General features: G+C 33.5%; 1 protein-coding gene across 2 annotated transcripts in view; it reads right to left on the bottom strand.

Annotated features, from left to right (window-relative positions):
• Positions 1-1,221: 1,221 nt before the first annotated feature.
• Positions 1,222-25,637, bottom strand: part of LOC144836907 (cyclin-dependent kinase 9-like) — a 400,420-nt gene continuing 376,004 nt past the window's right edge. For both annotated transcript variants that reach the window (XR_013611406.1, XR_013611407.1), the window contains exon 5: positions 1,222-1,242. The gene's annotated coding sequence lies outside the window, so the exon portion shown is untranslated. The remainder of the gene's footprint in view (positions 1,243-25,637) is intronic.

Here is a 25,637-nt window from a genome sequence, read left to right as displayed (position 1 = left end):
AATTGTTACACAAAATAGTGTACAGAAACAATAAAAAGAAAAAAAATAATAAAAAAAAAAAAAATAATAATAAAGATTTTATACAATAACAATAGGTGATCATTTTATTCTAAATGATCACCTAATAAAAATAAAAACGTTATAATAAAAATATATATGTTGCTTATGTTTCTGAAATATTTATTTTGTTGACATCCAATAATGTTAAATTAAAACTCACACACAACCTTATAATGAATTATTATTAGTGATTATACAGGTTTAATCATATCATAGCTAAGCCTACGTAAGAACGGATTCTGCCAAAAAAAGAAAGACAATTAATTCAACAACGCGACAACGTCAGGCTAGACATAGCTAGCGTACGATATTCGTACGCTACCGCTCTTTACCAGCTAGGCCTACAAAACTAAGCCTAACTAAGCTAGGCCTAGAAACGTCTATAATGTTTTTAAAGTGTCTTTAACATGGAGAGAAAAATAGTACAGTAACTCCTATCTGCACTGCGAACGTGCATCAGACAGTGTGTTTTGAAAGTATGACGTCATGAGCTCAGGCATGCATCATGCACATTCATGATATATGCACGCCCTCTATAGTTTCCTTAACCTAATAGGAAAAAAATCATGCTGCCGGGCGCCAAATTAAAACAGTGTTTAGTCTCGGAAGCCGGCCAACCTTATCGACTGATCACATCGTTGGAGTTTTTTCATTACACGTATCCCTCCTCAGTGTGAAAACGCGTGGCCATTGATATAATGCTCAGTACAATCGAGTTCGAATCCGCGATATGTGTAAATAAATAAAATGTGGTGTTTTTTAAAATAATTTGTCAGAGTACTTTTATCAGGGAAGAATGCGCTTTCATTATACCTAACCCTAACCCCCTCCCTTAGTATATAACGACATATTAAGGCAGAAAAAGACCTTGCGGAGCACGAGTAAATGATAGTAATAAACGTTCTGTAATCCCTCCCACAAAATCGAACAATTTCGATCTGTAGTATAATGACGGTAAATTAAAGCAACAATTGGAGATCATATGTGTTTAAATTAATAAACCAAAACAATGTCTACTTGATGTTATATGCCAATTACACAGAATTCGCGTGCTTGTCGCTCAACCATCCGTCCGCTCCACGATTAATGTGTAAATTGTAATAAACATAGCTTCTATATTTTTGTTTTCCGATTACCGTTACCGGTCGTCTCTGGCAATTATGACTTTAAATACTCAATTCTCTGTACTGTTCTATGTTCGCTTGACGAAACAAAATAATGGCAAATCACCCTTATTATTAATTATCATGATGTTTGTATGCCATGTGGCAGTGTGTAAAACAATATCTTTTTTTTCATTTCTTTTGATTAAAGATGTATTGTCCCTTGAAACACAAAAATGAAGGTTAAAATATTCTAAATTTAAATTGGCCATATCAAAGTAATATTATTAAAGTTATTCACTTTAAGTCGAAAATTCAACAAAAACAAGTTTACGCATGGAGTAGATTTCCTCCATGGTTTACGTAATTAACAGGTAAATTAATTTGATTACATTTCGTCTGGAAAATTGTCGCGAGCGAAAGTAAACAAAGATTTTAAACCACCACGAGTATGCATTATGCATGATGCTAATTAGGATTGTTTACAACTCGTCACGGTTGAGAAGTTGTTTTCACACAGATCGCGAGGAAGTTTTATGATTATGCATACAGAGTAGCCAAACAAGCGCGTTGCATTATGAGATATGTTTTGATCGAAAACTTTGACTGGAAGTCAAAGTTTTTTTTGTGCTCTGCATTTTTACAAAATTGAACACACTTGTTTTAGATTACTTAATGAACAAATTTGTGTTTTTACTGCAAATATTGGAGGCAGGATTGAAGAGATTTTTAAAGATATTTTTCTGGCCTACGAATCACAAGGTAGTTCTGTACAGTATGTCAACACCCACACAGAAGCTGGTGCTCCTACTGTAGGACTAGGAGGCCTGGAGGTAAAAAAGACAAGTAGTACACACACTGCTTGGGAAGGTACAGTTGGTTGGTTTAGCTTGGATAACAAGTGTGGCAAGTGCTGTTTCCCTGTTTTATATTCAGATAAAGCAAGTGGATGTAGCATGTGTCATAAATGGTATCGTTATTACGTGCAAAAACGTTTTTAATGCAAAATACAAATTACAGATTAAAAGTGAAGATGATCCTACCATAAATTGGTATTGCTTAAGCTTTTCGGGTAAAGTATCTAAAATGAATGACTGGATGAAATTAGTGGTAGATATTCAAGAAAACCAAACACTGGGCATTCATGCAAAAAGATCTATCGGAAGTAAAGGATGATGTAAGAAAAAATAAGGAGGAAATTAACAAATTGACAAATGCTACTGATGCGCAGGTGTAGATGAAGACTTGGAGACAAAAGTGGATAGAAAGTTTGATGACTTAATGGACAAGATGGTTAGAGAAACTGATGATTTGATTTGTTGATAGTGATACTGTGACTGATAATCAAACTATTCAATTATTATTTATTTTGAGAGTGGTATGAATGCATGCGTGCTTGGCAACCCAAGTGCATTTATGGAAATTAATTAATTGTAGCTGTAACAAAAAGAATCGTTCTTAATTGTACAATTTATTGATATATTGTACAAATTTAAAATTTAATAAAACGCAATTACCTACATGCAAGTGTGTGTTACCATTTCACGTCTAGTTACTCAACCTGTAAGTAAAGCACGATAAATGATAAATAATATTGCTAAAATAAACATTTGTCATTTACCGAAGAACATCCCTACGGAAACGAAGGAATCTGTTCTACCTACTGTGTTTAGGTATATGTAAGAGAATTCTGGACAGATGCTATATTAAAAATGAAAATATACTATTATCTATCGCGACTATCTATGTCCAAGTGTATTTTATCGTATTGTACTATTTTCGTTCTTATTTATACGTGTTATTCAGGTAGGTGTATGCATTTATTTATAGTGTTTTAATTAACTATATATAAACTGTATGTAACTGTATAACCAGAACAATACAATGCAATAGTAATACTGTAATATTATACTGAAACCATGCTAACTATTATTAGTAATAACTAAATTACACTAGCCTATCACATGCCAGTATAATTTATTGCGTTGTAGTTATGAGTTTGTTTGCACGAGAACGCCCAGTTTAAAAACAATACGAACTAGATTTGAACTCGTCACTATGGACGAGTTAAGTTATCCACCACGCAAACGCTACGTGCACGTCATACGGTAGAATATTGCGAACAGAAGAACGATTATGCCAGTGTGACCTGAAGAAAATAAAAAATAAAATACAATACCAACTAGATTTGAACTCGTCACTATGGACGAGTTAGGTTATCAGCCAGGCAAACGCTACGTGCACGTCATACGTTAGAATATTGCGAACAGAAAAACGATTAAGCCATTGTGGCCTGAAGAAAATAAAATGTTAGTGTGCCCTCTATTTTGTGTGTATATACAGTATACACTATAATAACTGTATACATACTACATACAGTGCAGAATAGGTGGAAATAACGGAACCCGCCTTTTATTCCAAATTTTAACATGATGACGTCATCATAATGAAACGCGTAGATAGCATTTTTACGTGTTAAAGAAATTTGGATACGTAGAATATGGATGCGCGCTCTTTTAAATGTCATGAACTATGACGCAAAATATGAAAATACGACTTTTATAATTTAACAGGCCATATGTTGACGTCACAACATCCAAGTGTTTCACGCTTTTGATCATGATGACGTCATTAAAAATGTTAAAAATGGTAAATCATGCGAAAGATAATTGATTGACCTAGAAAATATCAAAATATGGGAGAAAATGGAATACGGATAAGTGGAGATGCGCTCTATTAAATGTGATGAGCTATGACGAAAGAGACAAAAGTCCTATATTTTATATTCGCGTGGCCATACGATGATGTCACAATGTCCGGTTAGCCATATTGATGCATGATCCAATATCTACAACTCATTTACTTCCAGAATATGTAATCAAACCATGTGGTTTAGAAACATGACTGTTAAAAGAAATGCATAATTTTGACGAATTTTTGAACTTTTTCATCAAAAACGCGCGTGAATTGTCCAATTCGAAGTGCTCGTATGACGTGATTCGAAATCGAAATTGCTTAAAAGTTGGTAGAACTAGTATAAAAGACATAATTCACGCGGAAAAAAGATGTTTATAGCGCTAATTTGCGTTCGCGTTGAAATTCTTACATGCTAAAAATGACATGAAACGCATAGAAATTGATTCTCATTTTAAATTTGTAAACGCGCGTGCGGGCGTAACTTTTTGTGAAACATGGTATTTTTTTTCCACAGAAAGTCATCGCATGTTATAAATTACACTTTTGTTTCAATTAAAATTGTTATATGGTTGTCGATCTATGTTAAATACGCAAGATTCATAAAATCGCGCGTAACTAACGCTGCGCGACTTTAAAGTCATATTATTATAACGCAGTTTCTTGCACAGGTCAATATTATGACAAAGTTATACAATCTTATTAGAGAGAGGGAAAAAAGAAGAATATAGAAGAAAAAAAAGACGGACACCATCTTATATTGATTGTAAGGTTCGGAATCAAAAAGATAGTACATTGTTCACTGTTTCCTGGTAGAATGCAGAATACACAAATCTGTAAACGGGTGTATAGTGTGCAAAGGTACATTATAGGCCTACAGTATTTATTATTAGAAAGATAAAGTTAATAAATAGACTTACTGTGTTCTTCTTTATATTTCAGGGTCTCTGTTTTAAATTTAAAAGCAAGCCATTGCAAATAATATTAGTGTTCACTGTAAAATGAATGTTTGAAAAACATGCAGTCACAGAAAAGAAACAGAATCTAGTTAATATTTTAATTGTTAATATACATCTGTATGCTTGTCCTTGTTTTTTTCTGTAAATATATTGAAGTAATAGACTTTTATTATTTTATTTATGAATATTATTATGTCAGTTATTTTCCGTCTGGTATAGGACATAATACTGCATTTCATAATCGTAGATAGTCATGTCTTGTCAAAAAGCTTCCAAAGTATTTTAATGTTATCCGACTGAAGCTTACTAATAATATAATATGATAGTGTTCATTTGATATTCTTAAGCATCTTTTTCTTATGGTTTTGTTGTTCTAATCAATTGCACAGAGGACTTTGTCCTAATAACAGATAACGATGAAGATGTCATTTTCAAATCGACTATACCAGAAGGGATTTGTCAGCCAAATCTTGAATTTTCTCCCATCGATAATATAAACACAGCATTGGGTGTATCTGTAGCGTATGACCCCATAGACGACCGTGTGTATTGGACGGATATATCGGGTGATGAAGGCATATATCGATCATATCTGGACGGAACAAATATAGAAAGAATTGTCACTGATGAGTACGGTGAGAATAGAAGTATAAATATTAATATACTGGTATCCCTCCAAATAAAGACCACTTTTATGACCAGCGTTTCAATGGTCCAATTAGTATACGTGGTCTTTAATTAGAATTAATTCTATCTAAGTTCGGAAAAGAAGTGGTCTTTGAATTACCTTATTTAGAGCGATCGTCAGAATGATTATCTTGTTCCACGAACGATGATGGTAAATGTATTCTGGTTGTACGTTTATGTAAGTTTTAATCAGGTTGCTTTGTCTACCCTTCTATCCATTTGTGTGAAGTATTTGGTTTTCAATGACTGCTCTAACTACAAATGCATTGATTTTAAAAGTGTTCTTTAATTGGAGGGAAAACACTTTACAAGACGAAAACAAATGCATTGTTTGGCCTCGATCACCGGTACTCGATAGCCATAGATATCAGGATCAAGATTGACGCCAGCGTGGAGATTTTGTTTTAATTTTATTTAAACTTTATTAAAGTTTTATAACATCCCTCTTTTAAATAGTAATACGTTCAATGACACTGGACACGGTAAATCGAAAGATTTACTATATCAGTTTTGAGGAAGGAACACTTCTGAAGGCTAACTTAGACGGTTCCGGAGGTGAGACAATTAAGGCGTCTATTGCAGCACCAACGTCCCAGACCAAAGGATTAGTCGTCAGTGTCGAACATGAGTACGTATCTACTGAATTATTTTATCTTATCCAATAAATAAGTAATTTAATTTAAACATGAGTAGCACAATATATCACATTTGACGCTGTATTATAAGTGACATCGCCTGACGGCCGCTCTAACCGTAGCGTATTACAGGTGCCACTTGTGATACGTGTAATAGCTGTAGGCCTTCTACAATTTGCCTATCACGATACTGAAAATATAATGCCATTTAGAGACAGTACAGCAGAGAATGAAGTGATAGGTGTATCCTAACAGACAGTGGTAAGAAAATAAAATAATACTACATTGTATGATTGCATTGCCTTAGGATGGGACATAAATCCGTTATTAACTTGTGGACGATCCAAGAAAGCAGGGGATCGTCTCCTGGTTTGATAATATAGGTAGGCGCTGCACTGTTGACTTCTATGGGGCCGCGGGGGCTTTGATCCTATTTTCTAATTATAGTTATAGACATTAGGACTATAATAAATACTTTACCTTCTCCTTATTTGTTATCATTAAGTAAGTTCATGCAAAAGAATGATACATTTACCGCGTTTGTGTCATATGTTTCTATTTTTTTTCCAGCCTGTGCTTTTATGGAAAAAAATTTAAACTCACCCGTTTTCAGTTGTCGTCACCGGACAATGAATTACAGTACACCACAACAGACTGGGTTACTGCTGTCGCTGTCGATTTTACAGGTTCCAATTGTTTTTTTTAATAGAAGGGGAAAAGCTGAGATCAGCTCAATTTGTATACAAAACTATTGGGAATGTTTAACATTAAAGCCAATTGGTTCCAACTAGGACGCAACGCAGGCAAATTGACCAAACAAAAGGGATGGATTATTCGAACTGTCGCTTGTGATCTATAAATTCACTTGCGTTGTGCTTACGCTCTTGCGTTGCGTCCCAGTGGGAACCAATCATTACCATTACAATCCAGGCTAGCTATCACACAGCGAATGTGTTATTGGTCAATATAACTGTGTAAAATGTATATTTCTCCACTTTAACACACGGTCAGTCGTTCCTTGTTTTCATTCAGTCGGTATTCATCACAATTATTAAAAGTTTTTAATACTGAAAAAGAAAACAAATTAGACAAATATACAAAGATACAGCTTTTGGGGATCCCTTGGTCAATTCTGTTATTAATAGTTAGATATGTTTTTTATTATCAGGATTATTTCACAAGAAGCAAGTTCGAAAATAATGCCTTAGACTATAATCTTTAGTTGATTTCAAATTCTCATCGTTGGTATTGCCCGATGGGTCTTTTAATTAGTCCCCTACTTTGAGACACCCCTATTCAGGAGATACCTCTATTAAGGAAACACTTTCCCACGAAACTACGTGTAATATATGCTTTAACACTGTGGGGTTCCTCAGGGAACACCCCTATTAAGGGACAGGGAGTGTTTGTTGATAATTAGTTGACCCATATCAACAAAAAACACCAAAGATTTCATTTATATCGAAGAAATGGAAATCATAAATTATTATGATAATAATTATGATACTTATGTCCCAAAAGGTGTTCCACAATAGTTCTCTTACGTCGTTAACTGTAAAAAATGAATTCATTCCTATTTTTTGCTATTTTTAAAGCTGGAAGGATTTATTGGAGCGACAAAGGGCAAAGTCATATAATGATAGCGGCTCTGGATTTTACAAATGTTGAACAATTTGTGAATTTTCCACCATGTGGAGTAGCTCGAGATATAACTCTTTATGCAAATAGTGTCTATTGGATATGCAGAAATGACGGTCTTTATCGAGCCGATAAAGAAACGGGGAACAATATTGAGACACTCAGTGATACATTCGTTAATCCATTTGGAATGTTCATATATGACGGTAAGCCATTATATTATTTTACATAAATAAAAAAAAATGATTATATTAATAATATTAGAGTTCTAGATTTGCACCAAGTTGTATCTCATACATTGTAACTAATCACACAATGTGCACAAATGTGTTATTTTTACGAATATTAAGCCACAACTCAAACTAGACTATAAAGGCCAATTAACATAGACTAGTGGTGACGTGTGCAAATGCTTACGAGAGGAGGCCATTTCGAGAATTGGTCGATTATGAGAAGCGGTCCCTTATGAGGTTGACTCTCGTTTAAGAAAGGTGGTCAATGACGAGGGTGGTCGCGTACAATGGATTGGGGGTCACTTTTGGGAGGTAGTCTCTTTCAAGATGGCCGCTTTTAGGAAGTCGGTCGCTTATGAGACTTAGACTTAGACTTAGACAAGTAAAGAGATGCATTTGCACAAGTTTAGATAACAATATATAACTGAACAGAATAACCGACACGTGGAGTGTTGAAGAGAAAAAAGTACGTATTTTGAGTTTATTACATTGCCATTTCATAAATGATTAACATGGTCAAAAATCAATTTTCAATCCAACAGATCCATTGTGGGATACATTCGAGCCTATGTGTACAACAATTGCAGGTTAGAGCTCCACTTTGATGAGCAAATAAATAAATTAAATGAATTTAAAAAAAAAAACTAAACCATCTTTAGAGTGTTACGTTTATGAACAGTAATGCTAAATAATATGCCTAATGAAACGAACCAATTGATTTATTTAAAAATTATTCTCCTAACGTACTTTAAAATTCCTTTTTACTGTAGTAACAAGCGCTGCAACAACGGACACAACAACCGATGCAACAACGGACACAACAACAAATGTAACAACATATGCAACAACATATGCAACAACAGATGCAACAACGGACACAACAACAGATGCAACAACGGACACAACAACAGATGCACCAACGGACACAACAACCGATGCAACAACAGATGCAACAACAGATGCAACAACAGATGCAACAACAGACATAACAACAGATGTAACAACGGATGCAACAACAGATGCACCAACAGACACAACAACAGATGCAACAACGGACACAACAGATGCAACAACAGATGCAACAACGGACACAACAATAGATGCAACAACAGACATAACAACAGATGTAACAACGGATGCAACAACAGATGCACCAACGGACATAACAACAGATGTAACAACAGATGCAACAACAGACACAACAACAGATGCAACAACGGACACAACAGATGCAACAACAGATGCAACAACGGACACAACAATAGATGCAACAATGGACACAACAACAGACACAACAACAGATGCAACAACGGATATAACAACATACACAACAACCGATGCAACAACGGACACAACAACATATGCAACAACGGACACAACAATAGATGCAACAATGGACACAACAACAGACACAACAACAGATGCAACAACGGACATAACAACATACACAACAACCGATGCAACAACGGACACAACAATAGATGCAACAATGGACACAACAACAGACACAACAACAGACACAACAACATATGCAACAACGGACACAACAATAGATGCAACAATGGACACAACAACAGACACAACAACATATGCAACAACGGACACAACAACAGACACAACAACAGATGCAACAACGGACACAACAACAAATGCATTAACGGACACAACAACAGATGCAACAACGGACACAACAACAGATGCAACAACAGACATAACAACAGATGTAACAACGGATGCAACAACAGATGCACCAACGGACATAACAACAGATGTAACAACAGATGCAACAACAGACACAACAACAGGTGCAACAACGGACACAACAACCGATGCAACAACGGACACAACAACGTACACAACAACAGATGCAACAACGGACAAAAAGTACACAACAACAGATGCAACAACGGACATAACAACAGATGCAACAACGGACACAACAACCGATGCAACAACGGACATAACAACAGATGTAACAACATATGCAACAACGGACACAACAATAGATGCAACAACAGATGCAACAACGGACACAACAACCGATGCAACAACGGACATAACAACCGATGCAACAACGGACACAACAACCGATGCAACAACGGACACAACAACCGATGCAACAACGGACATAACAACCGATGCAACAACGGACACAACAACCGATGCAACAACGGACACAACAACCGATGCAACAACGGACATAACAACCGATGCAACAACGGACACAACAACCGATGCAACAACGGACACAACAACCGATGCAACAACGGACATAACAACCGATGCAACAACGGACACAACAACCGATGCAACAACGGACACAACAACCGATGCAACAACGGACACAACCATAGATGCAACAACGGACACAACAATAAACACGATCAATCAAGGTAAGAAGTCTGGATTTTACATTATCTTAATGTTCGAACCTAATTACTGTACTATAAATTTAAGTCACGTAATGAATTCATCTTACAGATTCAACAACAATAAAACGAGGCTGCGTAGCATCAACAATTGGTAATGCATTATATGCAAATTAATTTGGTTGTTTATTATTAAACTACCACTGCACAAATCATTCAATTCACATGTCATTTGCCTTCATTATTGTTTTAATCTTCACCATCATTCTTGTATTCGTTTTTTTTAATATAGTATTCATTCACACGTATTTATTCGTCAATTTACACATTCGTTATTAAAGTATTTTACTTGTTTTGTATGTAGATATTATGTGTTTGTAAACGTCCACAATTTTAAAGTCATCGATTTTTTGTTGGAAATAGGTATATACCAATGCATCATTCCCGTTGATTTTCGGGGAAAATCGATATATTGGTGACATCACAAAACTCGATATGTCGAGTTACCATTATCTGTAATATGGGCCGAACAGTGAATAGCACGCCCTCTGTCGCTCTCTCTGCATTTCCGAATTCATTACGAAACCTATCCATTTTTCGTTTTGTCCGTTAATCCAATTTGACATCCATTCATATCCAAATATCTGAAGAATCGGCAATTTTAATCGATCTAAAAGGGTGTGGGTGCAAAAAACCAATAAAACCTGTATATTATCATTGTCTCAGTCTGGTACTTCATTTACTATTTTAAAAGGGTATCCTCAGGCTTTCATCCTCATTTTCATTGTTTATTATAATGACCTTTGCAACAACAATGACCTCTTCGTCAGCGTTAAAGCAGGACAGTTGAGCTTTGAAAGGTTTATTTTATATAATAACAATATAAATGTTATTCCCGGAGTTAAAAGGTCCTGATATACAGGATCCACCACCGATTAATGTTATTATTAAACCCGTCATGTCAACTGACAATGCTATCTATATGATTGTCAGTCAGATCTAGTGTTTTAAAATGTCACATCTGTTTTTTATTTAGCCGCACGGGGCTACTTCAGAAAGGTCAGCGTGGATGGACAAGACGTTTGCCTGTTGGATCAAACCATTTCTAGCAAACACGTTAGTAGCGTTATAGAGTGTGCACTCGTGTGTTTGTCCCATTCATTCTGTAATAGCTTCGTTGTCAGCAGCAATCATCCATACCTAATATGTTCATTACTGGACAGGACATTTATTCGAGGAAAAGTAACTTCTATAATTAATTGTATTACGTATAAAAAGTACTTGAAATGAATATCAGGGTTTTGATGTAATGCCATGTAATTTGCATCAGAAAGCAAATGCGCACGCTGTACACTTGCATGTCTAGTAATAGCAAAGAACTTATAACACAAGAATCTCCTGTTCGTCCAAAGCGTGTAGCAATTTCGAAATGCATTGTAGGATAGAATAGAGCTAATTGGTGGCGCCTTTGTGAGCCATGGAGTAGAGTGCCCTCATCAAAAGGCAAACTCTGTAGAGGGGATCTGCTATATTATAGGGGCATAGAATTATTGACTGAGCCCTCTATATGAATTAATAGTTTTGACTTCCAAGTTTGGAGAGGGCGCTGCTCAATGCTGTGAAATGGCGTCGCCCAGATTGACATTCTAACCCTGTACTTCCGATACTGTGTTTTAAATGCAAATTGAAGAACAGGAGATTCTTGTGTTATAAGTTCTGTGGTAATAGTGACTCTTCGCATCCACAGTACATTCGAGTATAATATAGTGGTCTATTTATATCGTCACTCGTCACACGAACCGGCGAATCGTCATTTTGACGCGACATTTTTTTTTTGTATATTTCGAAAGTATTTATTCTAAAGAACAATTGATGCAAATATCAACTGCGTATCTTATTTCATTAATTAATTATTTTAATTATAATATGGCGAATATATTATGATATTATAATCATTCGTCACACGAAGCGTCGAATATTGATTCGTCACTTCGTGTGAGTAAAACGCGCATCGCGCACACTGTTTACGCGCCTCAATAAACGGCGAATATGCAATTCGTCACTAATTGCATGTGATCTGATTGCTTTATTGCATATCAGTCCCGCGAAGTTAGATTGAGCGTAGATTATAGAATTTTGAACAGTATTTTACCCAGTAAAAACTGATTTATGTGGTTATTGATAAATTATTTAGTAAGCTAATTATATAAATACATTTCAGGAAATTTAATGCAACGGTTCGATGTTTGTTCTTTCGTTGGCACTGACAACACACGAAACGGTACGGTAACGATTAGGCCTACATCAATGTTCATCAACAGTCCTAATTATTTTGTAATATTTAATTTTTTAGAGAATAAATAACGTGATTATTAAAAAGAAACATCAAATTTCAACTCTATTGTTAATGGATAATGCTACTAAGGATAATAACTTTAATTTCTGTATACACATTTTTATTAAACAATTCATACATTTTGATGTTAAAGTATTTATATTTTTTGTTCTTGCTTTTTAAATTAGATAGTTACAGTATAATTATTTTAATCAGTGCGTCACTAATAATATCTTTGGGAGCATGGCTATACTAAATATGCACATTATTCTCCGATATTCCTACAATAAGACCACATTGCTACGGTATCACATTAAATTGATAAATAATTTAAATTAGCCTTTTAATACGGATACTGTATTAGAAAAGGCAGATAACACATTTAATGTTATTAATAAATACTATATTGGCCATGAATGGCTAAATAATTGTAGGCCTAATACGCTGAAAAAGCCGTATTGTACAATGGACTGTCTAAATTATTTGTTCCCATAGGCCTACTAAGGGAATATTGAATTCAAAACGTTTATTCTAACTATCTAACATTGCCTTGCCTTATGTAGAGATCAAATAATGTATACATTAATAATTAAATTTAATAAAATGAACCATGTTTACGTATTTGCTTTATTTACAAAGTTAAAATGATGTTTGTACATCAGTTAGGCTACTATAAATTATATTTTGCAACTGATTTGTGATTGTTCTTTTGCATTTTTAACAGAATAATTTGTTTACTTTATATTATTATCGTTAGGGCCCTATCTAAGATGTTTACGTGGGACTGTCTATTCATTTATCGTCATCTTGGACTCGACGGACTCCCGCAAAAAAGTTGTTGATAGATAACGTCACATCAATCATCAATCAATGTCGTTGATTGGCCAGAATCCACAATTACCGCGCGGTATTTTCACAACATCGAATCTGATTCTATCCTGGGCGGGTTTCCGGTCAACCGCCCGTCCGCTCCGCATTCTGTGTAAATGGTCATAAGAAATAACATAGATTCTATTTTTGCGTTTTCCGCTTACCGTTACCGCGGTAAGCGGAAAACCGCGTAGTCCCACGTAGAGTCTGTATCTATACTGAGCGGAAACCGCTCGTCCGCTTCACGGTATGTGTAAATGGTCATAAGGAATAACAAAGATTCTATATTTTTTTTATTACCGTTACCGCTCGTCTGTGTAAATTGGCCTTTAGTCGAAACATTAGTTTGTACACATTTTTAATTATTTGACCTGTTGCGCGTTAATGCTCCAACGTTTTATGATGATATTTTGCTCCAAAGTAGCGTATTGTCGAACTTTTCGTAGACTGGCGTACTACGGGCGTATCTACATGTATGGTTTTGTTCTACGTTGTAAACAAATATTGTTGGATTTTGAACATGATAATTATGGATAATAACACATGCTTAATAACATAACACGCTGCCTTGTAGCTATCACCAGGGAAGAGTTATGTAATTTAACTCTTCCCTGGTATCACCACTCGCTGCCTTGTATCTACAGCAACAAAAGCGCAGGTGCTCATATATGGAACGCCTCCTCTGCCTTCAGTTCACATTTATCATGCAGTACACACCAATTGTCATGCAGTACACACGAATCGTCATGCAGTACACACCAATTGTCATGCAGTACACACCAATCGTCATGCAGTACACACCAAACATCATGCAGTACACACCAATCGTCATGCAGTACACACCAAACATCATGCAGTACACACCAATCGCCATGCAGTACACACCAATCGTCATGCAGTACACACCAATGGTCATGTAGTACACACCAATGGTCATGCAGTACACACAAATCGTCATGCAGTACACACCAATCGTTTTTTTTTTTACGTTTTTATTTAGCTTGTTGCTTTTTTTTGTATCTCCATTGAGATCCAGCCACTGATACCCACATCATTTCCAGTAATCTACCTTTGGATTTAATAATGTTTATAAATATATCAATTTTTTGGGGTAAATTAATATGTGTATAACTCGATACTTAATCCGAATTGACTACGATAGTATTTCAATTGCACAGATACAATTTAGAGATTAATGTATTGTAGCATTATCAAAAAAGGTTACTAACTAAGAAATAAAAAGTGTTACTTTAATCATGGAGGAAATATCTCCATGCTTTAATGTAAAGGCCTATTTCACCTACCAGGGCAATTTCATCATTATGAGATTATGGAATGATCAATTTACCGGCACCGGGGAAACTAGTATGCCTGCTTATTCTAAACAGCATAAAGCAACAATGTTCAAAATCTACTAGATTAGAAATGACAAAATGGTGTGACTTAAAAGACAAAAGAATCAACAGCTGAAAAATTAATGTATGGTTTGGGTAATGGAAATGAACGTAAATGAATCTCAACCTACCATGTCTAATTAAATCAACCTTGTGACGTAATAGTCAAAAAATGTTACGTAACAACTTATCATAACGGCAAGAGATGGAAATGCCAGCGCAGTTAGTGGTCATATTCGTTAACTTAAAACACCTAATATTCGCTATCAATTACCACACTGATAATTGCTAAGCCTGCTCCACCCCTGTCACCAATAAGGAAATACAAGGGTAATTCAATCGGATTGTCTGATAGCATCATGGTCTGTCTATGTAGTTACATTACGATAAAACGAGGAAACCGGTACACTAATTGTGTAAAATAATATTTTGTTGCATCCATGGTTTGTCTAAAATTAAATTGTATTACTATTGTTATTATGTATTAAAGAACATAGTTTGCAGTACATTTGTTGTTATAATTATTATAATTTAAGCTGTTTTATAACATATAAAATAAAATGTACGTAAATGAATCTCAACCTACCTTTACAAGCAGAAGGTTCGGGTTCGAGTCTCGGTTGGGGCGACTTTTTCTCATTCTCACAGATTTCCTCATCTTATCGTTTTAAATTATATAAAATAAAATGTTCTACTTTTTTATACGATAACGTATACAAGACATTTTAGGAATTTTTTAAATGGAATCACACTTTTACGTTTTGCCGATTATAACAGTTTTTAGTTCGTGGGCCAATCTCTTTTTTTTTTTAAAGAAAATTGGTCTAGCAATAACAAATAAATCACTGGAAAATATCGTTTTTTTAAATCGTTAAATTGGGCGGTCAGAAAAAAAGTGTTTAGATATCAGACTGTCAGTAATTGTCATCCTTAAAGCCCTGTCTACACTTTATGTGACAAAAAAGTGTATGATGGTGGTACGACCAAATATGGTGGTGGTATGCTAAAATATGGTAGTGATATCACATCATATTTTTTGTCACAAAGTTTGATAGTGTAGACTAATAGTAGATCTACACCTCATTAATTGAAATTGTGTATAACTCACCACAGATCCAGATTTAAAAAAACATTTTTAATTTTATTTTACTTTCTTTTTATAAAAGTATGCAGTAATAACACATTTTCTTTTTAATAATCTAATAATATATTTTTCCCATTAAAATTGTTTTTTTTCTACTTTTTTTTGTCTTACGTGAGTTCTTTCACTGTTATTTCTTTATTGTTCAGAGATAACCACCATTTTGTATTTCAAAATCACTCTCATCCAGTGGTTATGAAGTCCCTACCACTTATCTGAATAAACAATACGCCTGCATTGTACCTCATTAATAACAATGGTTTACTTTCGCCTAATCGCTTTTATGTAGTTTCTTTCTTCTAAGTTCTACAAAGTCATGAACAAAGGTAGAGGGCACAAATGAAGGAATAAATAGACCGTTATTCAATGCGATCCATGTTGGATTAACTCTACTTTAATTGAAACTTACTATGCCACGTTCAAACCACTGGGAAAGTATTGTGCAAAGAAATGCTTTCATGTTCAAACACAAGAAAACGGTCGCTTCTCGCTTCTTCTTATTTGTTTTAAATCATCGCGATGTCGATATCGACATTGTTAAACATACACATAAACTTGTACTTGTACAATATTATATACTCATTCTACCCTAGTGGGACCCTGTAGTATCTTGGTCTAGGGCATTTATTTCAAATAAATACGCCAGCGGCCCGAAGTATATAAACACTCAGTATATAAAAGTAGATGAAAATGAATTAATTCTTTGATTGATTAATTCATGTGATGATGAAAATATAAAATTAAAGATTGTGTCTTTGTAGGATAGTATTGCCAATATCATACCAAAAGTAATTCAGGAGAAATGTCTCATTTAATAACACACTATAACCATGGACCTATGAATTATATTTATAGGTCCATGCTACAACCAGCGAACGATTAAGTTTATTTTAGACCCTCCTCCGTCATCACAAATTAACACAAATGACACAAGACAGGATAAAAGTCGTCCACAGCCCATGCCATTATTAAATAAATCCTGAACAATTTATGATTTAATTTGCCGTAAAACAAGTAAATTTAGAATATTCTGCAACTGAAATGGGGGAAAAACATAAGAATTAAAAACAGTGTCCGAATTATTCTCATTCACTTTTCATTCATCACCGTTTGAAAGCATTTGGTGTTTGACAGCCGTACCTAAAGCCTTGTCTACACTATCAAACTTTATGTGACAGAAAATGTGATGTGCCCATATATGGACATGATGATGTCATATCACTCTTATATTTATTCATAGCACTACTATATATGGGCACATTAAACTGTTTTGACACATAAAGTTCGATAGTGTAGACAAGGCTTTAGAATATTACTTTCTATCCAAAACTTTGAGTTAATTAAATCAAAATCATTACCATTTGTTATTTGGTCCCATCCTGTGTTATAAGTATACAGTTAATTGGCATTGCCGAAATTGATATTGTTTTTATTGACAGAGGATGTGATTCGTGGAAAAAACGATGGTGTTCCTGCTTGAATAAAACAAGCTTGAATTTGATCCAAGGACAGCCATATGGAGGGTTGTTATATCGCTTAGGAATTAGTTTAATTAGTTCATAGCAAAGAAAGTTAGTTGTATCATATAACAAATGACAGTCAGAATTAAGAAAACAGGTTATATAAGAAGACTCAACTGTACTCTGTGTACACTATAAGGTTATTTTCGTCTGGGAGAATTCATGCCTCAAAGTGTGTATTCGTAAAAAAATTGAAAACAAAAATTATAAAAAGATCCTGAATAATATTTCTTATTATAATGTTCGTATGGTATAATAGTGTTTTTTGTGGGTTTTTTTAGGTCTACAATTAAAGAATTTTAAAGCTCAGGTACAGGCATGATTTTAAATATAATATCTGGTTAATTGTACATAAATCAAATATTTGTAACAGAAATCAAGACGAAAAAACATGAATTTCCCTTAATATGGTCAAATATAAAATTTGGCAAAATTCTGCCATAAAAACCAGAAAGACCTTTTTTCAGTAGTTAGGTAGTTTAACCTAATGTAATAACATGTCCGGTGACTCCCTAGAAGGTGAAAAAAGATGGTGGATATACGGTGGATAATTTTTGCTATAGCATGAAAATAAAAATCTGAAGTTGAATAAAAATACCAGAAATGTAAAATTCAAGTTATATAACCTATATTTAGTCATCTGATAACATTGTTTACCACACCGTTTATTTTTCATAGCTTTTTAAAATGCCTGTCTATTTACAAAATTTGTGTACAAAATAATAGAGATTTTACTGTGTAATTTGAACTATCCCCCCACTGATAAGAAAGTGCTTATTTTCAACAAGCTTGTATAACACAAATAAAATCCCAAAAATGATGAAACATAGGAGAAACTATAGATCGATAATTATTGGAATGTATGATCAATAGAAATTTTTTGCCCGCACCTGGCCTTTAAGAACTTAGAACATAATTAAATGAATTGGCGATCCAATTATACTAATATGTGTATTGGATCCTAAAAAAGTGTGACAAATATTTAAAATGTATTAGAAAAAAACACATACACACATTTCTTTTGTTCGATCATTTTGTTATTCATTAAATTATACACTTTCATAAATTGATTATTAAGTGATATATGCTGTGTGAGAGATGGAGATTTGTTCATTGTTCATAAATAATACTCTGAATTGATATAAAGTCACGGGTACAACTGATTTTAAATAATATGGTTCTGTTAAAAAATTATACAACCTTAAAAAGGAGACTCTATACTACAGAAAAATGAAGTAAAATATCAATAAAGAATATGAACATTTTTTTTATAATAAAATTTGAAACATTGAATGGAAGTACATTCACTGCAATGCTTAGCGAACTATTGAAAAAATAGTTGTAATTGTTTCATTATAAATATTGTTTTTTAATGTCAAATGAATGCATTGTCTAAGCTTGTTTTTATTAACAATGGCTTATGCTGTAAACTACTACTAAAATCATTAAATCTCTAATTGACAAATTCAGGTATGCTAAATCTTTATGGGTAGAAACAATGCGCGCTTCTACATTTTGGTCAATGCTGTTGTTTTATAATTTTTTCAACTTTTGTGGATATTTAATTTCTGTTTGGTTTAATGTTAATAGGGTTTTAAGTATCTTCAAATAATTTTTATTCATTTTTGTATGCTTTGTTGTGTATAAACACAGCATTTTATTTGTGCATGTATTATTTATTTTGCTTATTTGCCACTGTTTTATAAGACTAAGATTGAAATTTCCAAGAAATTATTATTATATAATATTGTTGTTATACACTGGCCTATAACCAAGAGTGAAAACAGGAGAGTGAATTTCTTCCCTGCCTATATTAATTCCATGGACCTGTTGATGACATTGACTGAAATATCCCGGATTGGGGCTTTAGCATATTGCCATAAGGCTATATTAAAGTCTAAAATATTAATTATTCTTTTAAAAGTTAAAAGGAAAATTGAAGAAACTTGAATTTTATTGATTTAGTGAACGATTATTATAGGTTCACTTAAAAAAAAGCAACAATTTAAAAATAATAATAATAAATTATTAATTGTCTGAAATAAATTTTATTGTATTTCGTTTGCGTTTCAAACAATTCAATAATATAATAAGACAGTTTAATTGCGGATTATTTTAAGTTCTAGTTCACATGTTATATTGATCACAATAACGAAATTGATATTAACGGTATTATACGTGTATTCAAAGCGACTTCCGACTCATTCGGATATAGGTTATAAGCTCATTTTCATTTCTAAACACTTAAATTCATTACGTAACATTATGTAAGAAGGCCTGTAGATAAGCCTATGGATAGATATGAGGAGAAGCCAGATGATGTTTAGGTAGGAGTCAAGTCCGGGTTAACTACAAAATGATTGCGTGGAGCTGGGGACATTACCCTTACCAAGAGGGGACTCAATCTACACCGAAAGAATCGTCTTTAACATGTAAGTACTGCATATCTGTATTATAGTATAATATACAAAATACACGTGTTGTGTGTCCCACGTTTTATGTTTAGAAAATGTGTTTTAAATTCAATAGCGATAACGAGGCAAGCTATAGGGCATTGTCTTCCCAATCCTTTGTTTTCGTCAGGCCTAGGCAATATTTTAACGAAAAAACTCTCACAAGTTACAAAGCCGTTTTAGTAAATAAATTGCAACCTGCCTGACTTCTAGCAAAAGTGAGTATTATTTTAGGATATTGGTTTTTGTACGGTGAACATTTGCTATTTCATTTACTATTTAGTTTGCCATTAAATTTTCAATCTCCTGATCTCCCTGATATTATAATATTTTTCAACGAAATCTTTAAAATAATAGGCATAACCAGCGAAGAGTGAAATTAATAAAAATGATACTCTTCTCTAGCATAACAATGTTTCGGCAACAAGCAAACATTTGAACCCGTTCAGCCAATCAAGTATATACCAGTAGAATTCCAATCGAAACAAGTTTACAATTTGGATTATGTTAAGAAATGATTGGGCCACGATAAAAGCATAGTATTTAGTATCTCGATACATTTTAGGACAATGGTGGTAAAAGCGTGGAGAAAAAGTCATGTTGAAATTACGATAATAAATGGTAAGACCAGGGAAGAGTGAATAATAAGACAAATAAGAACCTAAATTGGCAAGACAATGGAACATAAACAATATGTAACGCGTATAAAACCATGTTAAGTGAGGCATGACGAAGGAATGATAAACACAGTACATTGGTTAATATACAGTACATATCTGTATGTTTGAATTATACAAAAATAGACAAGTTCGTTAATTTAAACAAAAACCATATAAAAGATTTACACACAGCGGAATGCGATTTTTTTCAAAAACGAAATTAACGTTAAAACAGACATTTCCAACATTATTTTCATAATTGATATTAAGCCTTAGGACCCGATCTCAGAATTCCCAAAAAATGTATGCAATAAGCTTCTGAAAAACGAATACTGAAATAAGAATAAGAACTGTTAAAAAACAAGTTTTTGTAAATACTATATATATATAAATAAAAAAGTCCTTAATGACAGTGAAACACATATAGATATGCACTGTATATGTATTGTTTTGATAATATTAGGTACATACATTCATATTTTAACATTCTGTTTATATGAGTTTCGTTATGTAATAACTCTCGGATTATGTAATAATATTATATTATTATATAATAACATTATATAACAACAACTATAACTGTACAATTAATTAATTCTGGTTTATTTTTTTCTATAAAAAAGAGATTCTGAAATAATTAATTAATTAATTAATTAATTCTGGTTTATTTTTTCTATAGAAAAGAGATTCTGAAATAAAAGATTTAAAGAATGAATGAATAATACAGTAATTAATAACATTTAAAATAACAATTTTATATAGGAATATTATATAATAAATTGAGGCAAGTATGCTTCAATTTATTATTCTGTTCTATTGTCCATAATTCCAATGTTCTGATAAGAAAAGCTGTGTTCTACCCAGTACCTAGGCCTATACAACGCGAAGTGTGTTTGTACCGTATGGTGTAGTCTAATTCGATTTTGTGGCGAAACAAAACATGTTATTGTGAAATGTAATGCTTTATACTTTGTCTGGTGTGTGTATTCAATGTAACATAAGGATGAAGCCTTATCGCAATTAGTAATGTTATATAATATTGCATTTGACCTTGATGGAATGTACAGACAAAGATATTTCGTTAAAATCACTGGTACAAAACAATGCCTGTATGAGGCTTCCTCTTGCTAAATCTATCTACAAGACCTAGTATGGCTCAATGTAGATTGAATATTTCTGGCGTTCTGCTAGTTATGCTATTAATTATCAATAACAAGTATAATAAGTATACTGTTGCTGTTCATGTAGCCGTCTTCTTTTGAACCCCCGGTCAGTTTTTTTTTTAAATACAAAAAAATTGTTTGTTAAATACTTATTTTGGGGTAAAACATCATTTTTTTTACAAAAATGATTGAAACCTCCACACAAACTTGAATAAGTAAGTTATTGAATCATGTATTACAGACTCACTTGGTATGTTAGTTTAAAAACAAATTAAATTTTGTAAATTACTTATTTTTCGGCAAAATATAAATTGTTGTTGAAAATAATTGTGTTTAAAAAATGATTTTTTATCCCCAAAACAACAAAAATATCAATTAGAGATCTGAATTTTCCCGTTTGAAAGAGACGAATTTGGAAAACCTGCACAAACCAAAAAATTAAACAAAAGAAAACATTTTTTTCTAAAAACCGACCAAAAATAGGAATATTTGAATCATCAAGAAGAAAATTTAGAGTACTAAAAAACACATACTTTATCATTATGCACATACGATTATGGAAGTTGCCTATGATAAGCTAATTTTTAAACTTTTTATGGTACGCTTGTTTTCTGTACCCGCAAAACAACAATCTAAACAATGAAATAATTCATGCATACCATAATGATTAGATCATAGATTCCAATGTGTTATCAATACACAAAGCAGATGGCCTCAGGGTCGGGGAATACCGTACTCGTGTTTTTATTTTACCCAACCGGAGATGTTGATAAGCGGACTCCATAAGGAGCAGACGCTGGAGACGACTTATTACGCTATTAATTAAACACTTACAACAGCGCCAAATGCCTTGCAGATAATAAGACACAATTAATATCCAATTAATTAAAAATCATGTTTTAATGTGCTATTAATATTATTATTAATGACATCACAATATCATATTAAACTTTTTAAATTCTTTTTATTTTCATTGGCCGAAATATTAAATAAGTATTTCGCTCAGACTTAAGCGCTTAAAATATATATATTTATATACGTTGGGTTTTCAGGAATTTGTATAAAGAAGGCCATATATTCATGGCTGGCCCAGTCGCGTGCGCAAATTTGAGTTAGTGTTTACCGACCGACCAACCGACCGACATAGTGAGCTATAGAGTCGCGTTTATACGCGACTACAATTAGAATTTCGTCAATTCTTTACAGTAATTTGTATTATTTCGATTTCTTTGTAATTCCAAAAAACAACGAGGTTATAACACATGTCCAATCAATCAATAGGCCTGTGTACCTGCCCATGTAGATAGATGTTGTCAAATTATGTTATTACCATTACTGTTAGTACCCTGCTATTTTAAGAGAAACAATAGCAGTATAGAATAAATATAAAATTGAATTTATCAAGGACGGGGCCATATGATCAGTGGCCCGACGACGGTCCTGTAATGTTATACAACGCCCATGATGTTACCCTTCAGCAAAACCTACATAACTATAACAATTAATTTTCTTTTGTTTCATTTTTAATATACACAACCTCTTCTTGAGAACACCGATTTTAAGGGAAACTTTCTTTAAACGAACGAGGGGAAATATGTTTAAATACACGACAACCATTATCCAAGGGAAATAGGCCTATGAGCTCGTTAATATGGGTTCTTCTACTGTATTTCGTTTGTATTTTAAATGGGGTACATTTTTGCATTGAAGTTAAACTTAAAGCTTAGTTCCCACTAGATACGTAACACAAAATCAATGTCGAGCGGCCGTTCGAATAATCCATCGCATTACTGATTATCAATATCTTTCAGTGGAGAGTATTACAATTTCGCAGCCCTACACTGTTTCAACCCCGCTTAAACCAGGCGTGCCAATACTGGGCCCAGTGATCATAATAAACGTATGATAGGGGATTGACACAGTAGTATAAATTTGCAAAAAGAACTCTAGTTTTTTTACGTAGCGCCACCAGCGGGTGGGTTATATTTTAGTTTGGAAAAAAAAATGTCCCGCCATTTTTAAACACTGAATTAATCGGACCTAGATTACTATATATGTACTGTTGTAAGCTAAATTAAACGTTAATACCACAAAGTATAAAAGAAGCCATTAATAACTGCAGGACTAACTAATTACCTTATTCTTATTTGCAGCAAATTATTACAAAGACTACCAACCAAAAACTGAAGATGGTTTTAAAACGTGTCTTATCTGTGGGGACAGAGCCACTGGTCTCCACTACGGAATCGTATCCTGTGAAGGGTGTAAGGGATTCTTCAAGAGAAGCATCTGCAACAAGCGGGTGTATAGGTGCCTGCGTGACAAGAACTGCATGATGTCAAGACAGAAGCGAAATCGGTGTCAATATTGCAGGTTATCTAAATGTCTACAGGTTGGGATGAACAGAAAAGGTAAGAGCTAAGTGAGCTTCAGGAGTCTAGTTACTTTACCCGGGTAAGTCGCTTTCATCGACCATTTATCGCTAACTTCGATACGTACACGTAGGCCTGAACCCAAGTTTATCTTAATCATTTGATTTGTGGATTTAGAATTAAAAGTGCCGTGCATTATATCCTCACATATTAACGATTCGATTTAATATTTCACTTTCAGTTCTTCAGAGAAAAAAAAAGTTTTACAACGCGGTAGTACTTAATTTTGCGCGCGACCGGAATCCAACCTGAGCGCCGAATGTTTATTCAAAGCGCCTGATTAAATCATGGTTTTCCTCCATGATTAAATTGAATAAACTTTTAGTAGGAGCAGACTTTCGACTCAAATATTCTCACGTTTTTTGTATACTAACAAATATTATATATATTCTAAACATGGCATTTATTGCTTACCGTACAACACCCTATAATAATCACCTCCAAAACATAGAGGGCGCCACACATAATGGTTGTGCCAGTTATATATTTTCATAGTTCAGATTGACTGATACTGAGTTACTGAATCTAGATTTAGGAATACAGGACCACATGTATTTCACATGTATCACATAGTATCACAGACCATAAGCAAACCTATGTTGCACCATGATATGCAAACGAGGTGCTGTATTATCAAATATCCCTCCCAATGATATACAAATATTATATTATGTGGAGATACAGAACTGATAATCATATGAATTGTTGGTTTCATAATAATAGAGGCCTGTTATTTAAATATTAAATGAATTAACATAATTTTATTTCAAATGTTGTGTAATAATGTGCATATGTTTATTATTTATTTGTAGCAATAAGAGAAGATGGAATGCCAGGTGGAAGAAACAAAAGCATAGGCCCAGTTGAGGTATGTTTACTTGTGCATTATATTATTGTATAAAATAAAAAATAAATTTCTTGAAGTTTTTAAAACTGTATTGTATATTAAAACAGAGGTATATAATATAAGATTCATTGCTCTAAAATCGATATCTTATTTAAGTATATATTTTAAAAAACCTAAACACAAGAATAGGTAACGGTATTATTAAAACATTTCTGCAATAGGCACTACAACTACCAGACCTAAGATAGCGGGTCGTTATAAAAAAAATGACCTGGTTATCTCATAACAATGCCTTTAAATCCACTCCTGACTAGTAGCATAGGTCCGGTGAGTTATTTTGTCGAAAGCAATACATTACCGTATGTACGGTAGGTCGAAATATAGTAATACGTTACTACACAGTTATATTAATTTACATTATAAAATAATACAGTAAATATTGAAA

The sequence above is a fragment of the Antedon bifida genome, chromosome 3 (genome assembly GCF_963402885.1).
Source record: "Antedon bifida chromosome 3, ecAntBifi1.1, whole genome shotgun sequence".
In the NCBI taxonomy this organism is placed as follows: domain Eukaryota; kingdom Metazoa; phylum Echinodermata; class Crinoidea; order Comatulida; family Antedonidae; genus Antedon; species Antedon bifida.
The sequence above is the reverse complement of the archived record's forward strand: the minus strand, read 5'-3'. Positions and strand labels throughout refer to the sequence as shown.